The sequence below is a fragment of the Dermacentor albipictus genome, chromosome 1 (assembly GCF_038994185.2).
Source record: "Dermacentor albipictus isolate Rhodes 1998 colony chromosome 1, USDA_Dalb.pri_finalv2, whole genome shotgun sequence".
Taxonomy (NCBI): Eukaryota; Metazoa; Arthropoda; class Arachnida; order Ixodida; family Ixodidae; genus Dermacentor; species Dermacentor albipictus.
Genome location: NC_091821.1, coordinates 472,802,574 through 472,825,024, shown reverse-complemented (window position 1 = coordinate 472,825,024; position 22,451 = coordinate 472,802,574). Strand labels below are relative to the sequence as shown.

The following is a 22,451-nucleotide window of genomic DNA, read 5'->3' as shown; positions in this document are numbered from 1 at the left end:
GAATCGTTTACAGACGCTCTTTACCGAATACGTACAGTGAACGCCATTGCGCGCGGTCGCTGCGACGGAGTCTTCCGAACCGGCTTCTTGCGTGAAAGGCAGCCAACGCTGAGAGTAAACTATGTGAAATGTTCTTACAGTGGGCTGTCTGTATAACCAAATGGGGCATAACAGAACGAAGCCTCAATCCAGCGATCGCACGGGTTTGCAGCGACCGACTGCGCGTCTGCATGCATGTCCGCGCACAATGTTTTGCTTTCGCTGTGAGCGCGTTTTCGCACCATGCCGTGAGCTTTAGGCCGCAGCCTGTGAGTATTTGACAGTACACTAGCAACCATTGTTGACGCTATCAGAACTGTTCAAAAATAATTCTGTTATAGAGAATTCGACGCCTAGCTATACGGCGACTGTGATGTGCCGTCGCGACGATTCAATATTTTTTTGTCTTCTAAATTCTTGGACATTTCAATATTATTTCTCAAGTTGCGTCGCACTATGTTTATCGGTCTTCTCAGCGTTCGATTTCCCTGTGCTTCTTTTTCGTAATCCAGTGCATTAATTCATAACACAAACATGACCATATGCCGTGCCTTTTTTTTAATGTGCGTCTTACCGCTTCCTTTCCGTTCCAGTGAACATGCCAGTATCTAGCATCAGCAAGTTCATAGACCAAGCCGTCATGACATTAGCCGGGCAGCGGGCGCGGGCGAGCGTCTCAGTGCGCGTTTTCTCCTACTCACCGAACATCGCGCAGTCCCGGTAGCAGAAATGTTCCTCGCGTCTGTGCTTGCTGCATACCCGAGTTGTAGCCGATGGCTGTCTGCCGGTTATAAGTTTCGCCAGCCAAGCTTCGCGCAGCTCCTTTCCCTGCGGCTACGTGTGAATAAGGCTGACACCGGGCTCCGTTGCGTACGTGCGGCACTGCTGCACCGAGCAGTAGCCTACCATGCTGCACACCTCCAAAGGCAGCCGCTACCTGTTATAGTACTCTCAAATGTTGTCAAGCAGACACCCAAGGCGGCAAAGCCTCACCACTTAATCAGAACCGCGGCGCAGGTGGGACTTTAAACTTTCGTTTTCAGCTCGCTTCAGCGCTTCCGAAGCAGCCGGCGCGGCCGCTGTGTCCACGTGATCCCTCATGCCACGTCACGTGGACGGTGGCGCTATCTTTTCCAGTGGTGGAGCTCGCCCCCAATATGCGCGAGATTGAGCTGCAATCAGCCTTTTGCGATAAAGCCCCTCAATCTCCCAAAGTAGCGCCATTCACTTCCCCCCTCCTCCGCGCGGCGCGGCCGCGACGGTGGCGCCGCCGGTGGTGGGCCTCCCGTAGCAGACGACGGCTAACACGCTACGGGAGGAAATCCGCGGAAAAGTTCGTTCGAGTCCTGCGGAGCAGTTTTTTCAATCTAGATCTTGCTTTGTCAGTCGGTAACTGGCCTTAAGAATGTCGCGTCGGATTTGCGAAAGAAATAGAGAAAAGCACCATTATTCAAGGCCTATTTATGGCGTAAAGCGCGCGCACGTCGAAAGTTCGTGTTGCTGAAACACGACACAAGCACGCGGTGTGCTCAGACACGCGAGTAATTACCAGAGTTTCAGGTTTTGACAGCGTGAAAGTATGTGCCCGCGGTTTCGTAGGTTAATTTACGCACCTGCAGGATGCTTTTGTTCGGCCGGCGCGTGAGAGATTCCGACTGTCTGCGGTCAGCAATGCCTGGCAGCAGGGCCGTTTCTGTTCCGCGCCTTTTACAGATGTACGTAGCTCATGCACAGGTTGTGGTGGCCATGAGCAGCGTTTTCACACATAGGCGGTATAGATAATTTGAACAACGTACCAGCATATGAAATCGTTATTTATTTATTACAATGCAAATGGTTAGAATTTGATAGAAAAAAAAAGAAGGAACTTGATGGGACAACTGGAAATAGGTTCAGAAAATAATTATCCCCCTCCCCTCATTGGCACCAGCAACACTTTGGTTGAAGTGCTAATTTTATCTCTGTATACTACGTGCGTCTGTATTCTTTTGCGTTGTAAGTTTTCACAAGGAAGCAGTGTTGCGTTAACTGGAACAGTCAAGGCACACAAGACAGAAAAAAAGTTGATTCTTGGGTTTTACATCCCAACACCACGATCTCATAAGGCACGCCATAATGGGGGCTCCGGATTAATTTTTTTTCCAGCTGGGGTTCTTTAACGCGCCCCCAGTGCACTGGACACGGGCCCGTTTTGACACGGGCGTCAAAAGAAGAGGTTGGAGGAGCCGTGGCACTTCACAAAGCCGCCCGATCTTGTGAATCCACACTTTTCTTCGTTTTGCGTTGCGCCCGGCGGATGGTAAAGCAAAAAGCTTTTTGCCGTCACTGGGTCTGTTGTGGCAACCGTAGGCGCAGCATCACGGCATCGCAATTAAGCACTCGGCCCTAACACATTGTATAAAACTACCGCGCTCCTTCAAACCGCCTGCCGTACTTTCGTCGCGCAGGCCCAAGAATGGGGGTCGCAGCGCGCTGGAAAGAAAAGATATACAAAAGCGCGGCGCCTGTTCTGCGCCGGAAAGAAAAAAATATAGAAAAGCGCGGGGCCTGCTTTCACGTGACACAGATTGGCCAATGGGGGAGCGGAGGAGGCTGGGGCGACAGGAGGAGTGGAGGAGGAAGCGCCTGGGTGAGCGGGGTGGCGGAAAGATCTAAGAATGGCGCTACTTTTGGAAAATTGAGGGGCTTTATTTTGCGATGCATTGTGGCGCCATCGTGCGCTGGCCACGAGAAACAATTTGGCAGGCGCCGCGACAGCCACCTCACTCGAGACTCGCGACCAAACAAGCAGCGTATGAGACAAGACCGAAACAACGTGTACACGCCGTCATATTTTGTCATCGTCAGCTAGCCATCGAGCCCGCTGGTGAATGATTTGCACTCGGAGTTTTCCTCAGCGTGACGAACGGCTGGAAGAAGAGCTTCGGGAACGCTTTACAAGCTCCTCCTTGGCCTGAAACCGCTGCACCTGTGGCGTAAAACGAATAAGTAATAAGACAGCATGAGTATGCACAAAAACGCGTGACTTGAATAGGGCATGAGGTGTAGTTGTTAGGGTGAATATCACGTTTCACCACTGCATGTCTTGCTTTATGGTGTGCCATGTTCTAGGCGTACCTGCATACACAGGAAGTTGGTAGGCCAACAGAATGCGAAGTTGCATACGTTATTTACCCACATAAAGTGTGTGTACATCCACAAAAATGCAAAAAAAAGATGGTCAGAATGAGCAAAATCGGTGATACCCCGTTCGAGGGGCACCTACTTCTTAGAACGCGCCGCGGTACAAACAACAATCAACCGCGCCTTTTTTTTTTTTGAGCTGGTGCGGGTACACAAACAGCGTCAGTATTGTCACGTAGTAGTGACGTCAAGGAACACAGTAGCAATACTGTGAATGACGAAATTACCTTTTATTGGCCGAACCTGTGCCCACAAGAACAGGCTACACTTAAAGCACGACGATAGCGGCGAACAGAGTGGCGATCGTCGAAATCTGATCAGCGGGTCAATCGCGTCAGCTTTTATACACGAGCCATAGAACGGTCAAGAGTAATCACTGGTGCCCGCGTGTCTCCCAGAAAGTTCTACATCATTCGCGTCGCGCATGCATGCAATCAGATTACACGAGGTTCGGCGACAACAGACACTGGATGTGCGACCTATAACATTCGAGAAACTTCCGATACATGCGGGCGCATTCCGCGCTGAGCGATAACATTTGTTTGACGGCGAAAAGCGGTCACCCGAAAAAAAAATTGACAGTAGCTTAGCTCGGCTCTGCCAGGATATACGTAGCGAAAGCTAAGGCATGGTTAGCCTTGGTTAAACTTGACTGCAAGTCCAGGTTAGTCTGGTTGTCTAGCTATGTTGCGACGTTTAGCCAGTCGTACGGCGCGCTGTTCGTCTGTTTCCTGTGCGATTCGTTTCCTCTTCATGTCGTTCCGATGTCGATTGCAGGCCTCTTCCTGCTTATCAGAATTAATTAAATAAATTAAATTATGGGGCTTTACGTGTCAAAACCACTTTCTGATTATGAGGTACGCTGTAGTGGAGGACTCCGGAAATTTCGACCACCAGTGGTTCTTTAACGTGCACATAAATCTAAGTACGGGTGTTTTCGCCTCCATCGAAATGCGGCCGCCGTGGCCGGGATTCGATCCCGCGACCTCGTGCTCAGCAGACCAACACCATAGCCACTGTGCAACCACGGTGGGTACCTATCAGAATTGTCGCCGTCCATACTGCTGCTTCAACTGTGGTTGCGGCGCACGCGAGCTCTCCTTTTCAATCCTCCGACATGTTATCAGCTGGCGAAGCGAGCGGAGGCGAGCGCAACGACGAGGAACGCGGTGTGACGCCATACCAAACAGCGCCGGCGGAAAGACTCGGCGCTGCGCAGCGGCGGAACACCTGTGGCTTGGTGCTACTAGTGGCGCATGCACAGTAATGACTAGGGAGCGCGCGAGAGAGTGAAAATCCGTGGCGAGGCGCGCGTTGTGACGTCATGTGCCTCCTTGGAGCCGATGAGGATAGCAATAGGGGCTTGTTGGTACGGCATATCTTGTTTTGTAATAGCGGAGCACCGCTACTGCGAAATCGCATGTTCGCGGCCAGCAAAACTTTCGCTTTAATATCCGCAGCGAGGCGCGCGTTGTGACGTCATGTGCCTCCTCGGAGCACCGCCACGGCGAAATCGCAAGTTCGCGGCCAGTAAAGTTTTCACTGCAAAAGATAAACGAGTACACAAGTCAATGTGAAGTTCACTAGAGAATAGAAAGTCGAAGGACGCAGCTACCTCCTTTTTTGTATTTTTTAATTCAAACAATTCTGGCGTTTTACGTCTGGCGACATGATTACGAAGCACCCTGTTCAGTTCTCATCACCTGGGCCCGCTTGCACAAAACTCTTTAGTCCGGTCTTCAGGTGATGAGAACTGAACAGGGTGCTTCGTAATCATGTCGCCAGACGTACAACGCCAGAATTGTTTGAATTAAAAAATACAAAAAAGGAGGTAGCTGCGTCCTTCGACTTTCTTAAGGGGTGTAAACGAAATAAATTATTCTCTAGTATGACTTCTGAGAAAAACACATTGCACTTATATTATATTTCATACCTAAATTTAATGCCATTCCAAACGGTACGTCCGCTCAACTAGGCAGCTTCTGTATTATAAGCGACTGCTTTCAGTTATCCGATGTACTATCATAAGAACAATAATGAAGCACATAAAGGAACGGTATGACTCAGATACACGTAGAGGCATTTGTAAATCTGCTGTGTTCGTTGAAGAAGGTAAGTGTGGTACCACATTCGGCACCCAGTTTTAATGGGTTGCAGACATGGTGATACCGTCGAAAAAAATGTTTTCCTTGCCTGAATCAAGTTAGCAGATTTACAGGCTGCACGAAAACGGGGCGTTTATATTGCATGACAGCTGCGAACTTGTTCAGCAGAACCGGTTAGCACCCGTGCGTTCATTCTCTCGGGAACTGATGCGCCTCTGCGCTACAGCCGCGACTCTCGAGCAGTGCAGACATTCGGAATGAGGAATTCTCGCTTGCATCTGCCCCTCACCTTCAAGACTTCAAAAGTGCTGTTCTGCGTTACATTAGAACGGAAACGGCTATTCGATAATTTTCCGTACTGAATTCTGAAGTCGAATACGATCTCAATAGCAAACACCATTCGATTAGACTACTAGATTAGATTATTCGATTAGATTATGTTTCTCCTTCATTTCGCCTCCTGGCACGTTGAAGGAGATCGCCAGACAAGCCACGGACATTACATTGGTAAAGACTTCCCGGTCTCCCTGGTTCAGTTTGCGTACATGTGCACTATATTTTCCCTAACATTATTGTTCACATTGACGTCTAATAATTGCCTTGATTCCTTTTCTCGGAAAGTAGATTGGTGCACCTGGGGCTGGTGCAGCTTTTGAAAGAAACACGCCATTCCGGTCGGGAGTTCTCGCTTTTTCAATCAGTGCATTTAGAATATTTGATAATTTTTCTCTTACGTGTATGTATCAGATATATATATACATATATATATATATATATATATATATATATATATATATATATATAATGTGTGTGTGTGTGTGTGTGTGTGTGTGTGTGTGTGTGTGTGTGTACCCTTCGATATACCTACACTGTAAAAAATTGTCCGCTGTTTTTACGGGAATTCGACCGTCAGTTTTGGCTGCCAACTTGTTCTCGTAAAAATTACGGATCTCAGTTATTCTTAGTCACGGGCCTTGCCCGTGAAATTCACACCTTTCCAGTAAAAATAACGCAGACCCGTAATATTTTTTTACGGGTACCGCCAGTAAATTTTACAGTTCCTGCTGAAAATCGCTCGTCAGTTGTGTTACTTTGCTATTAAATACCACCGTTACGGCATCAATTCCGCCGGCGAAAATGAAGCTAGACGCTGCACAACTGCATCTTTAATTTCAATATTGAACATACTGTCCCTTAAAAACAATATATTCGCATGCTGTACTTTTAATCGCTTGTTTCACGCGGTCTGACTGTTCCAAATCTGAATGTTCTAGTCAGGGTAGTCGGGATGCGGAACTCTCCCCTTCCTGCAACAAGATATATCGCACTTACTGACTGAAGCTGAAATAGGGTGCAACACAACTAAGCACCAATGCAGTGCAAATACCGCATCAGAGAAAATATGCAATATACTGAGACAGCTGCCAGTAATTTGCAGGTAATTAGGGGCACCATACTCCTGGCCACTATTTTGTAGCGATGCCTTATTATTTGCTATTCTTATAATCCACCACAAATGGCTGTCTGATCCTACTGATAATGAGGGCACACCGTCGCTCTGACCAATGGCCAAGCACGAAAAAGTACAGAATCAGAAAAGGCATCGCTACAAAATATCAGCCCTGTCAACGGATCAAATACAAATAAAGTAAGCGAGGAGCTTAACTTATTGTAATGGCCAGCTCACGTTTTGAAGCACCACTGATACAGAATGAAAACTTTACACTGGGAAACATCCAGTGATGTTTTATAATGAACAACAAATATTTCAAAACACTTTATTGCACTTCACGTAGCTTTAAAATTATTTCTTATGTAGATGACTTGGTGAAAGGGAACCATTTCTGTAGTTCGCATTGTAAGGTTCTGGGCTGCTTGGCAGACGAAAAAGTATCCCTGCGTGTGGTCAACTAGTCCATGCTGTGGGGCAAAGTAAAAAAAATGACTCAGTGGGTTTCCAAATGCTATAAAGAGGTGCTTACACAGAATGTGAGTGCTCTTGAAAAGAGTGGTTTGCATTTTATGAAAGGTAGAATGACTTATAACATATTTTCAAAGCACAAAACAGAGAAGGCAGGTATATCGGGCAGACTTACCTGGACATTCCATTCACACTCAGTAATGCGCTGCACCAAGGCAAGAACTTTCTTGCTGACCGCCACATTTCCTTTTTTGCCCTTCCGTCCACGGTCTGGGTTTATGCCGAAAATACCCTAAATGCCGCCCCCCCCCCCCCCATTAAAGAGAAGGCAGGCAAAATTGCAATAAAGCCTATATATAACGGCAATAAAGAAATGATTCGGATAATCTGGAATATTTTTAATGCCACAGCTCGCGCTGATTTCAAGCATGACATACAAATAATACATTTTTTTTGTTTTAAAGAACTCCAGCCTACGAAAGGATTCAAAGTTGGACAAGTTGTTTTATGAGAAAGTTGAATAGGAAACAGCGCAAAAAAATCTAGTAACCGACAACGCCTGCTGTGTACTTCTCGTCTTGTCCCCGATTTTCGTGCACCGTTTCTCCACCTAACACCCAGGAGATGTGACTTTTGACTTTTATCATACAGGTGCATCTGGTGTAAGGTGCACGTGGGAGGTCTGACTGACTTTCATCATAGAAAAAAGCCACATATGGGTTTTGCTTTTAGATGCAACAAATCTCTAAAGTGCTTTCATTCTTTAATGTGAACACATTTTACCTATGGATATTTTAGACCTGCTTATTACCTTGGGGGCTTGAAAACTGAATATAAATCTCGCTGCTATAAATATGGGAACAGCTTGACCTTCCAAATAACTCCAATAATTGATGGTAGCTCGCAGCAGGAACCGGAACGCATTACTTCTGTGTAATTTGAAACTTAGGCCTCAACATTTTTCAGCTTTACAGATGTGTACTATGAAGCTGAAAAAAAGTGGACTAAGCTTCAAATCGTCCAGTGTTATTTTTGATTACACAGAAGCAATGTCTGCTGGTTCCTGCTGCCAACTACCTACCGTCAATTTCTTTTATCAAGCTAGGACACTGAATTTACAATATCCACAGCACTGTTAAAGGTGCTTGTATACAGTTTCGTTTTTTAAGGCCAGTATAATATATGCTATTAATGCGCATGATGTAAAACAAATACAAGCATAAACAGAAAATCAAATATACCTTTGTATGAATTCAAGTGTGCATGACGCCTTCTCTGCATAACAAATGTGGAAGCAGCAGTAAGCTGCAAACAGCATGCGGAATGCTTGCTTGAACATCTTTGCTGCTGCCACAACATGGCCATCAACAAGCAATAGGTACTCTTCAGGCATCCAGATGTCATCACCTAAACAAAATGAAAAGAGTACTTGTCACTTTTACATGATAGGGCTGACTGCTGCATCAACTGTTCTTTACCAGTCGTATGCAAAGTATATGCATTCCAAAAGTTACATTCTAGGGCACTTTCTAATTTTCACTGAGTGTTGTGTGCCACTTGTTCCTAAACCAGCAGGTCTTTAGTTTTCTTTAAACCACAAAATAGTCTTGCAGGAAAGAAACTATAAATGGCTTTTGAAAACTATTTTGGGCAAAGTTATCAAGAGTATTTAAATAAAGAGAAGTGAAACTATAGGCATCCTCGAACAAAAAGAGCGTCTACCATATGCATACCCATTCAAAGACATAAATTTGCGACAAATTTGACCCAATTTTTTTAATACTTGACTATGACTCATTTGCATACAGTTAGCGGTTTACAAGCCATTGCTATACAGTTACTTGTGAAGACTGCTGGCACATAAAAAATGCAGATACTGGCTCTCTGGCAGCATACTGAATAACAGAAAGCAACCCGAAAATGAACTGAATATTAAGGATATGTCCATGTAGTTGGCAGACTGCGTAACCCATGGAACTGCTATATAAAATATGTGGAAGAACATTAAAACTGCAATTCAGCAACAAAAATTTTGCATAGAGCCAAAAAAAAACAGGCTCAGTGATCAAATGTATGCTCTTTCACTTGTTTTCAGTCAAATTAACTATATAGCATACTCATACTTCCCTACATGGTGCACACGAAGATCACTGTTTAAAGGGAATAATAACACATATTGGCTGCATTTTGTTGCTGAACTGTCCTGAGAAAACCGAGTACTAAATATTAATTTTCGCTGTTGTGTAGTAAGCTCTGTCGTTAACATAATGAGACCCTAACATACTGTCAGCATAGGATATTCACAGGAAGTCATTAGTTATATTTTTCATCACAGGTTTCACGGCTTATGTGGAAATTATAGAAATGGTCCCAGTGAATATTTATTGTAAGTCAATATTTGTAAAATTCAAGAGAGAGAGCATGCGGTTTAAAACACTTGCCTTGAAATATCGGCTTCAAGTATACCAACATTCCATATTGGTTTGTAAACCCTTGTATATGGAGGTCTCAGTTGTAGAACCATATGCAGTGCTGATGTACTTGGCACCAACATTTCCAGCCTAATATTTCGAACTAGGTGCTTGCGTTAGATATTTCCAAAAATGCGCCAGTCTAAAACAATAACTAGCCCTAATTTTCCGATCACTATACTTGGTATAAAACAGAGAACAAAAGTTACATACTTTAGTTTATTACACCGTCTTAACGTTCATTTCGCATTATATTGACTTCTTTTCTCAATAACTAGACTGTGAACACCAAATTTTATTGGTCTGCCGTTCCGTAAATAAAAGAGGCCTGTACAACAGTGAAATCATCACTACGGCCTGCTTTCTGTAGCATGGCAGTGTAATAGGTCAGCCCATAACTGCAAGTGCCTCATGTAATTCGTTAAGGTAAATCATCAAAACACTCGGGGCTATACGGCTGCTACATTATAACTTCTTTATCCAATAAAAATTGAAGTTTTTGGCACCATTTATAGCCAACGAAATGCCAAATATACGTTGAATGCACGTACCTGCTGCGATTATGCAGGGAGAAAGCGGTGTGTCCTCAAATCAAATCAACCTGTCTTACAATGAGACATGGCTGCAAATGGGTCGCACACAGTCCGTGGCATGCGAGCACACCAAAGAGAGAACGTCCAGAGTTCTTGCGGTGACGGGCGGAGAAGAGAAGCATAGTTGAGGAAGCCGCAACGTGAACCACCTCGACTTCCCCAATGGCGCTGCAACGCCCGCTTCCGCCGCCGCGCCGCGATCTGCGAACAAGGCCACAACGCTCACAACAAAGGCAGCAGCGGGCTCACGAAAGCATGCAAAAGTGACGAAGAGCACTGCATCACGTGTAGTGCTCAGACTGGATAGCAACAATTTCCAACAGCACTACCACGTGCGCAAGTCAATGAATGTGCCAAACCCGTTTAAATCAAAAGCGGGAGAAAGCAAACATGGCGAAGCCGAAGAGTGGTGCGGAAGCGTTCCACAGGCGACACCGCAGACTTGGCAAGCTCAACCGCTAGCTCAACACTCAAACAAGATCGCGTACGCTTCGCAGAACACCACTGACCCGTGCATAATGACTCGACCTACCTGCACTTACAAGGCGACCAACCGTTCTTCTTTGTACCGTTGTCAGATGGGAGGAGGACTTGGCACCTTTGAAGGCACCGCGTCCATGAGCATACATATCTCATCAACCCATCATCATCCGATACGTCGACCCCGGTACTCCCCCACAACCCGGGTTGACTGGGTGGGGGGACTTGGTTCGGGCCAACGGTCCTTCCCGGACAAGGGGGCTGTTGTGGTGCAGCAACACAAAGTTACCGCACGCAACACACAAACAGCCGTGCTGGTCGTACAGGACTCGAGCCTGACTGACCTTCGGACTGCCTCGGCGCAAAAGAGGCCAAGGCATACAACCATGCAGAGCACCAAAGCCGTCCGCGGAGCAGCGCGACCAACCAAGGGTGCGCCGCCACCGGTTCTAGCTCTGGGTTCCACTGAACCAAACAAAACCCCGTAGATCGACTGGCGCACACGGCCGAGTCGAGCGACCTTAGGAGCATGCATCATAACTTAATGGAAAGCTTTCCGCCTGACTCATCAAAAATTACCGCAGGACGGGCCCACACTTCGAGAAACTTCTTCTCGCCCAAGCGGTGCCGCTCCCGGGTGAGATGGAACCAGACCTCCTTCCGTGCTTTCACAAGCACTTCGTGAAGGCCCGGCGCCCTCCCCCCGAAAACTGCATCGCGGCGTGCCAACCAAACTTGGTAGGAGCACTCAGCGAGGAGAAGCACGAACTGGTTGACCGCCTGATTAGGCAAAGGGTGCAAAAATCGGACTGTCTGATAAGGAATGCCTGGGAGATTAAAAAGACTAGCAATCCTACGGAGAATAGCTGCAGGAAGCAAACACTGCGCAAACGCATGAACCGTGTCCTCACGAGCGCCACAGAACGGGCACGCTCCACGAACCGGGACGGCTGTGAAGGGCCTGTAGCCCAACGGCAGGCACCCTCGCGCCAGGCGATACATGAAAGTGGCACGCCTAGCGTCGAGGAAACTGGCCGTGATGAGCTTCCAGTTTGGCCTGTGAATGGACAGGTCATACATATGGCAATGCGGAGGGAGGCCTGGGGTGAGGATGTCTACTAACTCTTGGAGTGGAGTTGAAACTACGTCGATGTCGGGGCGAACCGTGCGGAGGCTGACCAAAGAGTTGGCAGCCGCAGCGTAAATGGTGGATGGGGTTCCTGAACGAGGAGCACAGTGGGAAAATGTGCTCTGCGAAAACAAGCGGAGTCGGGTGCTAAGGAAAAACGAGGTAAAGCTTCGAGTCAGGAGCATATCCGAGTTAAGAGCGACCTGGGTCCATCTGACGTGTAGTGCGGTAGCCACGATGCCCAGGTCGGGAATTCCGAGTCCTCCCTTATCCCTGGGCAGCTTGAGCACCCGCCTAGCTACACAACCAGTTGTACCCTTCCAAAGGAAGCGAAAGAGAACCCTCTCCAAGATGAGCTTGGTTCGGGTTGAAACAGGAGACACACACGCCACATACGTCAGGAATGAAAACAAAAGTGAGCGCAGGATTGTCGCTCGAGCAGTCAATGGGCATGACAACGCGCTGAACTGCTGAATTCTGGTTTCAAGCTTCTCCTTAGCCTGTTGCCAGTTTTCAGGAGACAGACCATCTGGTTCGAATTGGAAGCCTAGAATGCGCAGCCGCGTTTTCACGGGGAGACCATGAACGGGCTGCGGACTGGACGGAGTGGAGTTCAAGTACATGGCTGCACTTTTCGACCTATTCAACCTTGCACCACTCGCCCCGCAGTAACTGTCCATGACCTCCAAGACGCCGCAAACTGAGGCTTCGTCCGGGACGACAATGGACAAGTCATCCGCATAGGCAAATAGCGCAACCGGAGGGGAACCTGGTGGGAGTAGGAACCTGCCAATTCTGCGGTCACAAGACAACCTCTGCAGAAGCGGTTCAAAAGCGAGCACGTAGAGGGCAGGTGAGAGGGGGTCCCCCTGCCGTACACCACGCCCCACAATGAACGCCTCCGAGACGCGGTCCCGTATGACAACAGCAGAAGTCGGTCGAGAATACAAAGCTTGGACCATCTGTCGAAAACCCACACTAAAACCAGCTTCTTCCAAAACACGGAAAAGGTACCTATGGCTAATAATGTCGAAAGCCTTCTCCTGATCAAAGGTGCAAAGAATACCTGGAAGTTTCCTGGTGTTTGCCCACAGGAGAAGGTCCCTCAATGCTATACCGTGAAGCTGAGTAGAGCGCCCCTGGACACTGCATGCCTGGTACGGACCCAAAACAGTGCTGAGCGCTGGTGTGAGTCGCGTACACAGACACTTTGCTATGAGCTTATAATCGCAGTTCAGAAGCGTGATTGGACGCCATGCTCGCAGATCAGTGCTCCTCGACTCGTCCTTACAAAGGAGAGTGATTAGCCCTTCTCGTTGAGACGCTGACAAAGTCCCTTCACTGAGTAGCCGGTTCACCAGTGATGTGAACGGCTTCCCTAACATTGTCCAAAATTTAACATAAAACTCGACTGTAAGGCCATCGGAACCTGGACTGCGATTACGCTTCATAGACTTCAAGGCAGAAAATAGCTCGTCCTCATCTATGGCTGAGTCGCACACTTGCGGCGGCTCAGCTGGTAAAGCAAACGGAAAAACAGCTGGAGAGGCAACTGGTTCGGCATACAAAGACATGTAAAACTGCCTCGCCAGTGCAAGCACTCCGTCTGGTGAGTCGACTATGCTATTATCGCGTGGATCTATTAGGGAAGAGAGAGTTGTGCTCTTCCTTGAAAGATGTTTACGTAGGACATTTCTGCTGCACCACGCTTCCATTTCCCACAGCTCTGCTCGGGTTGTGGCCCTCAAGCCATCCCAGCGTCGCTGCAGGAGAATGCGAAGTTCCTTTCGGAGTGAGGCCAGCGCCGGAGCAACTCCAGGCCCGCCGGACAGTGGCCTCGAGAGCAGGAGGATCGCGTCGGAGACGATTTTTATCTCCTCACGCTCCTCGCGCGCTCGACGCCTGCCCCAAGACATGAAGCACTCACGCACACTGACCTTCACGTTATCCCATTCCGTACCACTTAGATTCGCTGTGTTGTGAAGCGATCGAAATAGTATGGATGATACCTCTGCGGTTGCCTGCCTATCTTTTAGGAGACGTGGATTTAAGCGCCACGGTCTCTTTGCTCTTGGTACTAAGCTAGAATCGGCAAACCGCAGAAATAGGAAGCTGTGGTCGCTAAGAGCAGAAGGAATTAACCACGAAGAATGCATACTGGGAGCCAGTGACGACGAGATGTAAAAACGGTCGATGCGGCTCTGCCCACCCCTCCCTGTCCATGTCATTCCTGACTGTCCAGGGCGAAGCACGCGCCAAGCATCGACCAGTCCCAGCTCATCGACGAGGTCTCGCAGTACAGCATTACCACGCTTATCTTTCGTTATTGGAGTCCCTCTACGCGAGAGGCGGTCAACCAGTTCTAACACACAGTTGAAGTCGCCTACTAGAACTAGTCGAGAGGGACCGACCAAATAGGGTTCTAATGTACCGAAAAACTCTTTTTGTTCCCTAGCCTGGTTTGGAGCATACACGTTAACAATTCGAATGCCACAATCAAGATCCACCGACAAGACGCGGCCCTCGGAATCCCTGGCATGGCGAATAACAAGGCCGTCGAAATGCGGCATCAAAACGATGGCCGTACCCCGGCTGCCCGTCGCGCCATAACTCCAGTAAGACCGAGTGCGAAAAATCCGGTCGAAGTGGCTGATCTGGCCTAGCCTATGAACGTAAGTTTCCTGCAATACGAGAATATCTACCCTTCTGGATTTAGCCAAATTTACAACCTCTAACTGCTTAGAAGCGCGCGACAAACCCCGACAGTTAAATGTAGCTATAGTGAGAGAAGAAGCCATTTTAAAGGAGAAAGAGATTAGCTAGAAGCTTGTACGATTTCCACTTGGCTCCAAAGCCGCGGCGTCGGGACGGCCGAAGTTGCTGTAGCGTGCGTCTTCTACAGCGCGCGCTAATGCCTTTGCGCATGCGCGTTTCGCGCGCCGCGAACGGCCGGCGCGCCAATGAGCATCCGCGCAGCTCGTCCTTCTTCTCTCTAAGCTCCTCTCTCTTCGTCCCTCTCCAGGCTCTCGAAGCTTTTTAACAGTGGTGGCACTGCTTTCTAATTTACGGTATAGATTTGGCATATTTTACGGCATATCTGCCGTAAAAAAAACGCAATTTTTTACAGTGTAAATCTGCAATAGTCATCTGCATCTCTTCGCGCCACGCAGTCAATAAACCTGGTTTTATAGTGTACACTATACCTGGTTTATTTCGCTATAATACTGTTTTATTTGATCATTCTCTCCGATCGATATTCCACCAAGAGATGAGGGCGTAAAATAGCACGATAATGAAGTTCTCTTTCGCAGCTACATGTTGCAGACAGGCGCCTTCTGTGGCAAAAATTACGTGTTAGTTTTAGAAAAGTGTGTTTAAAATAGAAGTTCACCTGGCTAAAACTACAGTTTGTACTAGCCGACAAGAGTCGCGGGCGCACCAGAGCAAGCAATACCATAAAAAAAATTTACTCCACAGCAGTTCTGCGGGAAAAACTGGATGTCCGCCAGTGTCCGCGCAACGAACGCGCGCTCGCTAGCAGATGACGCACTTGACAACGACAGCAAAATCATGTTGTATAACCCATTCGTAAAATATGCATAGGTAGCAAAAAGATGTCAGTATAAAGTTGCTGTTGAAATAAAGCACTTTTATAAGATCGTACGCGTGCAATCGGTCTCAGCGCCTGCAGCGAAATTACGTTGAATATGCCGCGAAGCGCGTCTGCAACCCAAGCCAGTTCGCTCGAAGCGCCCTCGCAAAATTTTTCCACACGCGGCGCCTCAGGAGAGCGCCATTCGTTCGTCCCATTCGACCATGTATTTAACCATAGAGTTTCATATTACTATAATTATTTATTTAGAAACTCTATGCATTCAATCAAATTCCTCATGACACTTCAATAAAGTTCTTGTCACTGTCATTGTCATTCAACCATTGTCTAGTACCAAATTGTCCGGAGGTATCAAGCAACGTTCTTAGGTGCGCCTTGCTACGGTGGCCTTGCACCGCCGTGGTGGCGCACTGCGGAGGGTCAACATCGAGGACAAAACTGCACCCATTGCCGGGTGCTTGCATGCAGCGCTACTTTGCCCCTGGCGCGCAAGACGTGCGCAAACACGCGCGCGCGCACATTTTGTTGTTTGCAGGTGCTGAGCATCTGCGGCAAGCGCTCGAACCTTGTCAAACTGCGTGCTCCGACATACCTGGTTGCAAGCAAACACCGATGGATCTTATAATTAATCCTGACGACCCGTTCCTGACGACCCGTTCCTGACGACCCTTTCAACGAACCTGTCCACTTTCGCCCGCTCTTCACCACATTGTTTTAGGACGAGGTCGATAAGCATGCCATCTTCGCTGTCAGACGAACTTGAAAAAAGCTCATCGATTGCGGCAATTAGCAGCGCTTCCTTTCTCACTGCCGACATCTCCACTGGCTAACTCCGTCAACTCCGTCGCAACCGCAGCTATCGGGCCAGAGCATCCACGGTTCTGCAGTCGGCAGCGCACGCACGCGTCCCGCAGTGCTTGCTGGGATTGCACCCCGGCGCACCACCGATTTTCTCGGTGCGAGACGGGGCAATGGAAAACAGGGTGCGCTTCCGGTGATCGAGGATGGTCGGTGCGCACCGGTGCGGTTGATCGAGGATGAAAGTGCGCACCAAGGCGCCCCGGTGCGCACCGGTGCGGGTGATCGAGGACGCTATTAGACATACTACTACGTGGCCAAAGTGGTGGTCACGCGAACTAGTAGCGCTGCGACAGCATCTTTTGTCACTTCTACCACTTCTGGTTTCGCTTCTGCTTCATTTCTGTTTTTATTTCGGTAGTGCTGCTTCGTCTGTCGCCATCTGTGGTCATGTTGTTGGCGTCGTGTGATGTGCGGCGGTTTCTTCCAGTGAAATGTTTTGAGCAGAAGCGTTTCGGCGTCTCATAATAGGAAAAAGTTTTCTATGCAGTTCTGCTTTGCCCACGGCTGCTTCAGAGGCCAGATGAAACGTGATGCTGGTAGTCACTATTTTTTATCTTTTAGAGCGCAGCTCTTTGGCGTCCGTTCCTGGGTTTCGCGTCGTCGTCGGCGTTGTCGTCGGCCTCGTAACCAGCTCCGCCCCCCTTTCATCCCCCCAGCGCTAACAGCGACCGACTGATACCGCTGGATGCCGCTGACGCCGCTAGAGAGTCAAGATAACGTGACTGCATAGAACACCGTCGCCGCCATGCAGAAAGAGGAGGAAAGGGTCCCCCCCCCCCCCCCTGTTCTTGTGTGGCGGATAGGGTGCTCTTCAGTTGCCGACGCGCCGGTTATTTCACGTAGGCCCCGGCACGTCGACGAATACGTGACCACCTTCCCACGGCTAGACCTGGTTCTTAGCGCTGCGGAAGCGAGGGTATCATATTGTTTGTGTCGGCATCGGCGGCGTTGTCCCTGAAACCAACTCCGCAGCTGGGGTTGACTCACTATCGGCGTCAGCGGCATCAGTCAGTCGCTGCTATCTCTTCCCTCCTCCCTTTATCGTGTTGTCCGCTTGCTGCGCGCGCTTCTGCCCCCATCGTTTGCCGCTGGGTGTACACGCCGCCCCCCTCCCCCCTCTTCCTGCGAGTCTCCGGTTGTCAAAGCGCCGGCTCGAACTTAATTCCTTTCTTCGCTCCTCCTCCAATGCAACCCCTGTGCGGTGGCAATCGGAGAGCCAGATCGGTGGTGGCGGATCTGTATATGTGCACCGCCCGAGCCGAAATTGCCGCTGCCGTTCGCCCTGTGCGGTGGCAATCAGAGAGCCAGATCGGTGGCACGGCTGTGACAACCTCGCGAGGCACTTGTATAGATCTCGTCTTTGAGAATCAAGCATTGGTGTACCAAGTCGAACATATATCAGTCTATTTCTCCGACCACGAAGCTTCCTTCATGACTGTCAAGAACTGTTAGTGGAGTCTTTGTTAATGGAATACGTGTGAAAAATAAAAAAAAATTCTGTGATAGCGCATACATGTGTTGCTCGATTTCTTTGCCTCGATCTATCGAAAAGGTGAAACAGCTTATTTGCTGCGCTCAAATTTCGCATTAGGAAGTAACGTAATCGTCGGTAATTTTTTGCACCGCGTTGACGCCAGAGAGTTTATGCTGCGGCGAAGGAAAAAATGTCCCACAGATAAGTCGACGTATGTGAACGTCATGTTGAAGATGACGAGCTATATTTTGATTCTTGAGAACAAATATATATTGATTACACCGCTGGAAACATGGACGCTTGCTCACGACGCGATTCACAACTTAGTTTTTACCGGTCTTCGCGAACACATCTCGAAGCCAATAAATGTGATGCAAAAGCGAAGCTCACCAACAGAAGCAGCTCGATTGTTGGCAAGCACTTCGGCGGAAGCTTGCAGGGATACACTTCATGCAGGTGGCAAACCAATTGTGCTTGGAATGTTGTTGTGCTTGCCTTCGAAATATGCCCTACTGACTGTGGTTAGAAAACTCACAATAGTGATTTTGGCTTCTGTACTCTGAAAGCTTTAATTTATTGAAGATTACGACATGCGGCAGCCATATGGGAATCGTTTTACATGAAGCAACTCGTAGGTGGAACCTTTTGAGTTCTGGAAAGTGTTGTCCCTGAAGAGTATCGCACCTAATTTGCAGCATGAAAAGCTACACCAAAATCCACAAAATTCTATTTCGAGCGGCTATACTATGTTCAAAAGCATAATTGAAATCATTCTCTAAGCAGACGGCTTGACAATTAAGGACGGTCAAGTGTGCATAACATCAAGCCAAAGTAAAACAGCGACACATAGAAGATCACATGTGCACCACAAACAGCGTAGTGCAGTACTTGCAAAAGCTTGTGAACGTTATGTCTTGCTGTAGAGGCAACTTTGTTCGAGCAAGCCTCCGAACACAACCTTCAAGCGACTACCGAAGCATAAGTATGTGCAATACTATGAAGAAAAATGTCTGTAGCTTTAAATGTGCGTGAGTCTGTACCCCCACAGGCTTCTTTATTCGCAGAGATATGAGGCCATTGAAAACAATCCTGGTATATTCACCGTTATTGAACGCGTACAGAATTAAACATTAATGTATCTCACTTTCGTGAATGCTGCTTCCGGCGATTTATTCTGGAACATCCCAGTTAGACTGGAGAAACCATCCGCGAGTGCCTATATTTGAATCGGAAGATTCGTAATCGTTCGCATGACTAATCAAGTTTTATGTGATCATGCGTATTCACTTGACAAAAAAGAGAAAAGAAAGGATATGAAACGGCCGCTTACAGAGCACGTGCACGTGACCCACTAGTAAAAAAAATGCAAGATTACTTTGAAAGAAGGTTGATGAAGTAAATAAATGTCTCCAAATGCTAACTGCCAATTTTGTTCGTAGGAAACAAAATAATCCTTTGACCGATGAATGTTCTGCTGTCCGATCAGTTCTTGCCACTTTGCTGCCGATCACATTGAAGGTACAAATTTAGAGATGCCTGAGGGACATGCAAAAAGGCATGCACAAATTAGGTTTATTTGACAAGGAACAGATGGCGGGCGGAGTTCACCGAGCACATTCAGTTTCCAGATAGGGGTATTGTTTGTTTATTGTTTATAGCTTTTTCAGATGCCAATCATCTACATTTACACTACATTAACGAATTAATGTATGTCTTAACTTCGGAAATGGCACATTTTTGGGTCGATACAAGGCACATTACACTTTTCGCATGACAGACAGATTTTGCAAGGAGTAATCGCCAAAGAAGGGTTATGCATTAAAATAATGAGAGGCTCTGAGTTTACTAGCAGAGGAGTAGCATTTGGTGAACCTTACAATCTCGAGCTGTGCGCGATACGTTCTTAATACCGTTGCAGATTATATACAGGAGCTCGTCTTTATTACACATGGCATGAATACGCTCCTAGAAAAAAAGCAGTGAGCAGACCAGTGTGGCGCTTCTGTCTAGGAAAAGTTGGTTGGAAAACCAAATCGTCGCGCCTGGCTGCTCATTTGCCCCGTACAGCTACAGCCTCCTAACCACACGTGCATTTCGATGTTGGCACAGAGAAATTTCGTTTTTATGCGTTGCATATTGCAATCACTCAGTTCAGCCCTTCCTTGGGCGCGGCCGGGCAGCCACCATTGAGGGTATGAGCCATTGTTCATTGCTGCGCGTCTCATATGTGGGTCTATTCTCTTTTAAGTTCGCTGTGTTTGTTATTAAGTTGCTTCAATTTTTATACGTTGCATATTGCAATCACTCAGTTCAGCCCTTGGGCGCAGCCGGGCAGCCACCATTGACCTTTAGCGCAACCACGCGGCGTGACGTCACGACAGCCGGAGGAAAAGCTGGACCCCAACTCGCGCAATATGCAACACATTCTTGGCTTAACCAAGCTAAGCCTGGCCTTTTCTTTCTTTTTCTTAACCTTGGCATAAAAATTTGAGCGGGCAGCTAAACCACGTTCACTAACGAGCAACTAGTACAGGTTAATTAGGTGGGACAAACGACGCGTCGCACCAATCATAGTAGCCGAAGCACCGTGCGTGAAGGGAGACGTGACTGCAAGACAAATTGACATAGATACATCGACACAGTAAAGTCGCTGTTGCTTAAGCTCGGCAGGTTTGTCACAAAATTCAGAGTGCGTCCCTAAGCTGCATTTAATGACGGATAAGCGCTACAGGCGAGTTGGTGCAAACGACGCATTTCAGCAGTAGCAGCCGACGCGCGGCAAAAGATGCGACTGCAGCGCCGTTAGTCCCTATGACAGCCGCTGTGGCCACGCCGGCCAGCGGCATAGAGTTACTATATGTAGGCAGGTTGCGAACGTAGATCCCGCGCCTACTACCGCGCACCCGGTAGGATACGACCGGCCCGCTTGCGTTCGGAAAGCCTGTCTGCGCACTGTTTCGCGCGTAGCTGTTGCCTTTTCTGAGCAATGCCGAAGTCCAACACGAATTGTTGCGTAGTGGGCTGCAACAGCACGTACAGGAACTCACCAGGAACGAAGTGTTACAGGTTTCCGAGCCGACTGTATGAAGTAGAACAGCGTCAACACTGGATCGCGCTTGTCCGACGGCAGAAGCAAGCTGTTTTATGTTCCGGCGTTATGCCAAGTACGTTAACGCTGAATTCGTTGCTTTTACGGCAGCAACGGAATACCTGCACTGCGTACCAGGATATGCAGAAAACAAAGTAGTTTGTTTCCACACTGTACCGCAGTAAAGCTGCGGAACTCTTTCCCAATCCTCTCCCATTCAAACAACGTCAGGGCTTGCTGAGTGCTACTAAGAGGGGTTGCAGCTGGCTCAGCTGGCATAGACCCTTCTGCACACAGCATATCAACTAAGGGGCAGTTGAGATCACGAAAATATTTGACGACGTGGTTTATTGGAACCTCCTTTGCGCGCACTGAAAAATCGCAACATAAGAAGTCTCGAACTTCCAGTAACTTGGCGAAAATATTTTCCCAGCGTAGTCTTACGCAGCTGGTAAGCTCGTCACTTTTTGTGTTTGGGGAGAGCAACGTTAGCATACCTCGCGGTAGGTCTTACGAGGCGTTCGTACGCCCCACGTTCTTGGATGGCTTGTTTTCGATTCGCATTTGCCGTCCTGTATGTACAGGGCAACTACCGCGGCGTGCTTGCGCTTCCCTGCGATGCCAGCACGGCAATCGCAGCTCCCCGCTAGGATTTGTCTGCTGTAGCCGATCTGCAAAAATCAATGTCACCTATAATTTCATGCGTCCACACCGTAGATAACGAAGTAAATTACGCTGAGCTTCACGCATCTCGGTCGTGCGCTGATTTTCGTTTGCGGAACACACCTTGCAGTCACTTCCGATCAGTGCGAGTTCAGCAGTTCCCTCATGTCCCGCCCCGCTTCATATAGACGACTTCCTTTCTCGAAATTCCTTCTAGGAAAAAAGCTGTCAATATCTTGTAATTCCTGAAACCCAGCTAAAATTAATATCGGCACGCTGTTTCGTGCCATGACTACCGTTTCACAGGGCGCCAAACACGCAGCGCGAGCCGCTGTGAGCACGGTGTGGCTGTGAGTAATCCTACCGCATTCGAACAACTATTCGTCAGATGGCGCTAGGGGTCCGAAAGACAGGGCGCCGCCTAGCACTTGCAATGTGCCCATAGGGAGCTGCGAAACTGAAGTATGTCTAAGTACGTTGGTTCAAGTATGAAGCCAGTTTGAAAAGGTTGCATCACGAAATGCATGACGACGATTTTGTTTGCTTCTGTGATTGGCTGGCGGAGTAACACATCCCCGCGCGGCCGTGTGGTCCATGTACCTTCGTTGCCAACTGCTGTTTCTCTCTCTCTTTCTGTTTTTTGGGGGGTGGGGGGGGGGGGGGGTTGGTTAGTAACTGTATGAGCCCATACAAGATAAGGCGACGGCAGCGCTACCACGATTTCAGCGTTTTTCATGGTTTTTTGCATCACCCTAGGCGCTTGCCAAGGCTACCCAAGGCTTTCTCTTTCTAGTACGCACTAACGCCGCAAGTGACTACACTCAGCGCTTT

General features: G+C 48.2%; 1 long non-coding RNA gene across 1 annotated transcript; it reads right to left on the bottom strand.

Moving 5' to 3' along the window:
* Window positions 1-7,131: 7,131 nt before the first annotated feature.
* Window positions 7,132-20,984, bottom strand: LOC135908895 (uncharacterized). Its single transcript, XR_011514177.1, has 5 exons — window positions 20,917-20,984; window positions 10,271-10,513; window positions 8,490-8,655; window positions 7,424-7,540; window positions 7,132-7,247 (listed from the first exon to the last, which is right to left on the bottom strand). It is a non-coding gene; the product is annotated as an uncharacterized lncRNA (long non-coding RNA).
* Between the last annotated feature and the right edge of the window lie 1,467 nt (window positions 20,985-22,451).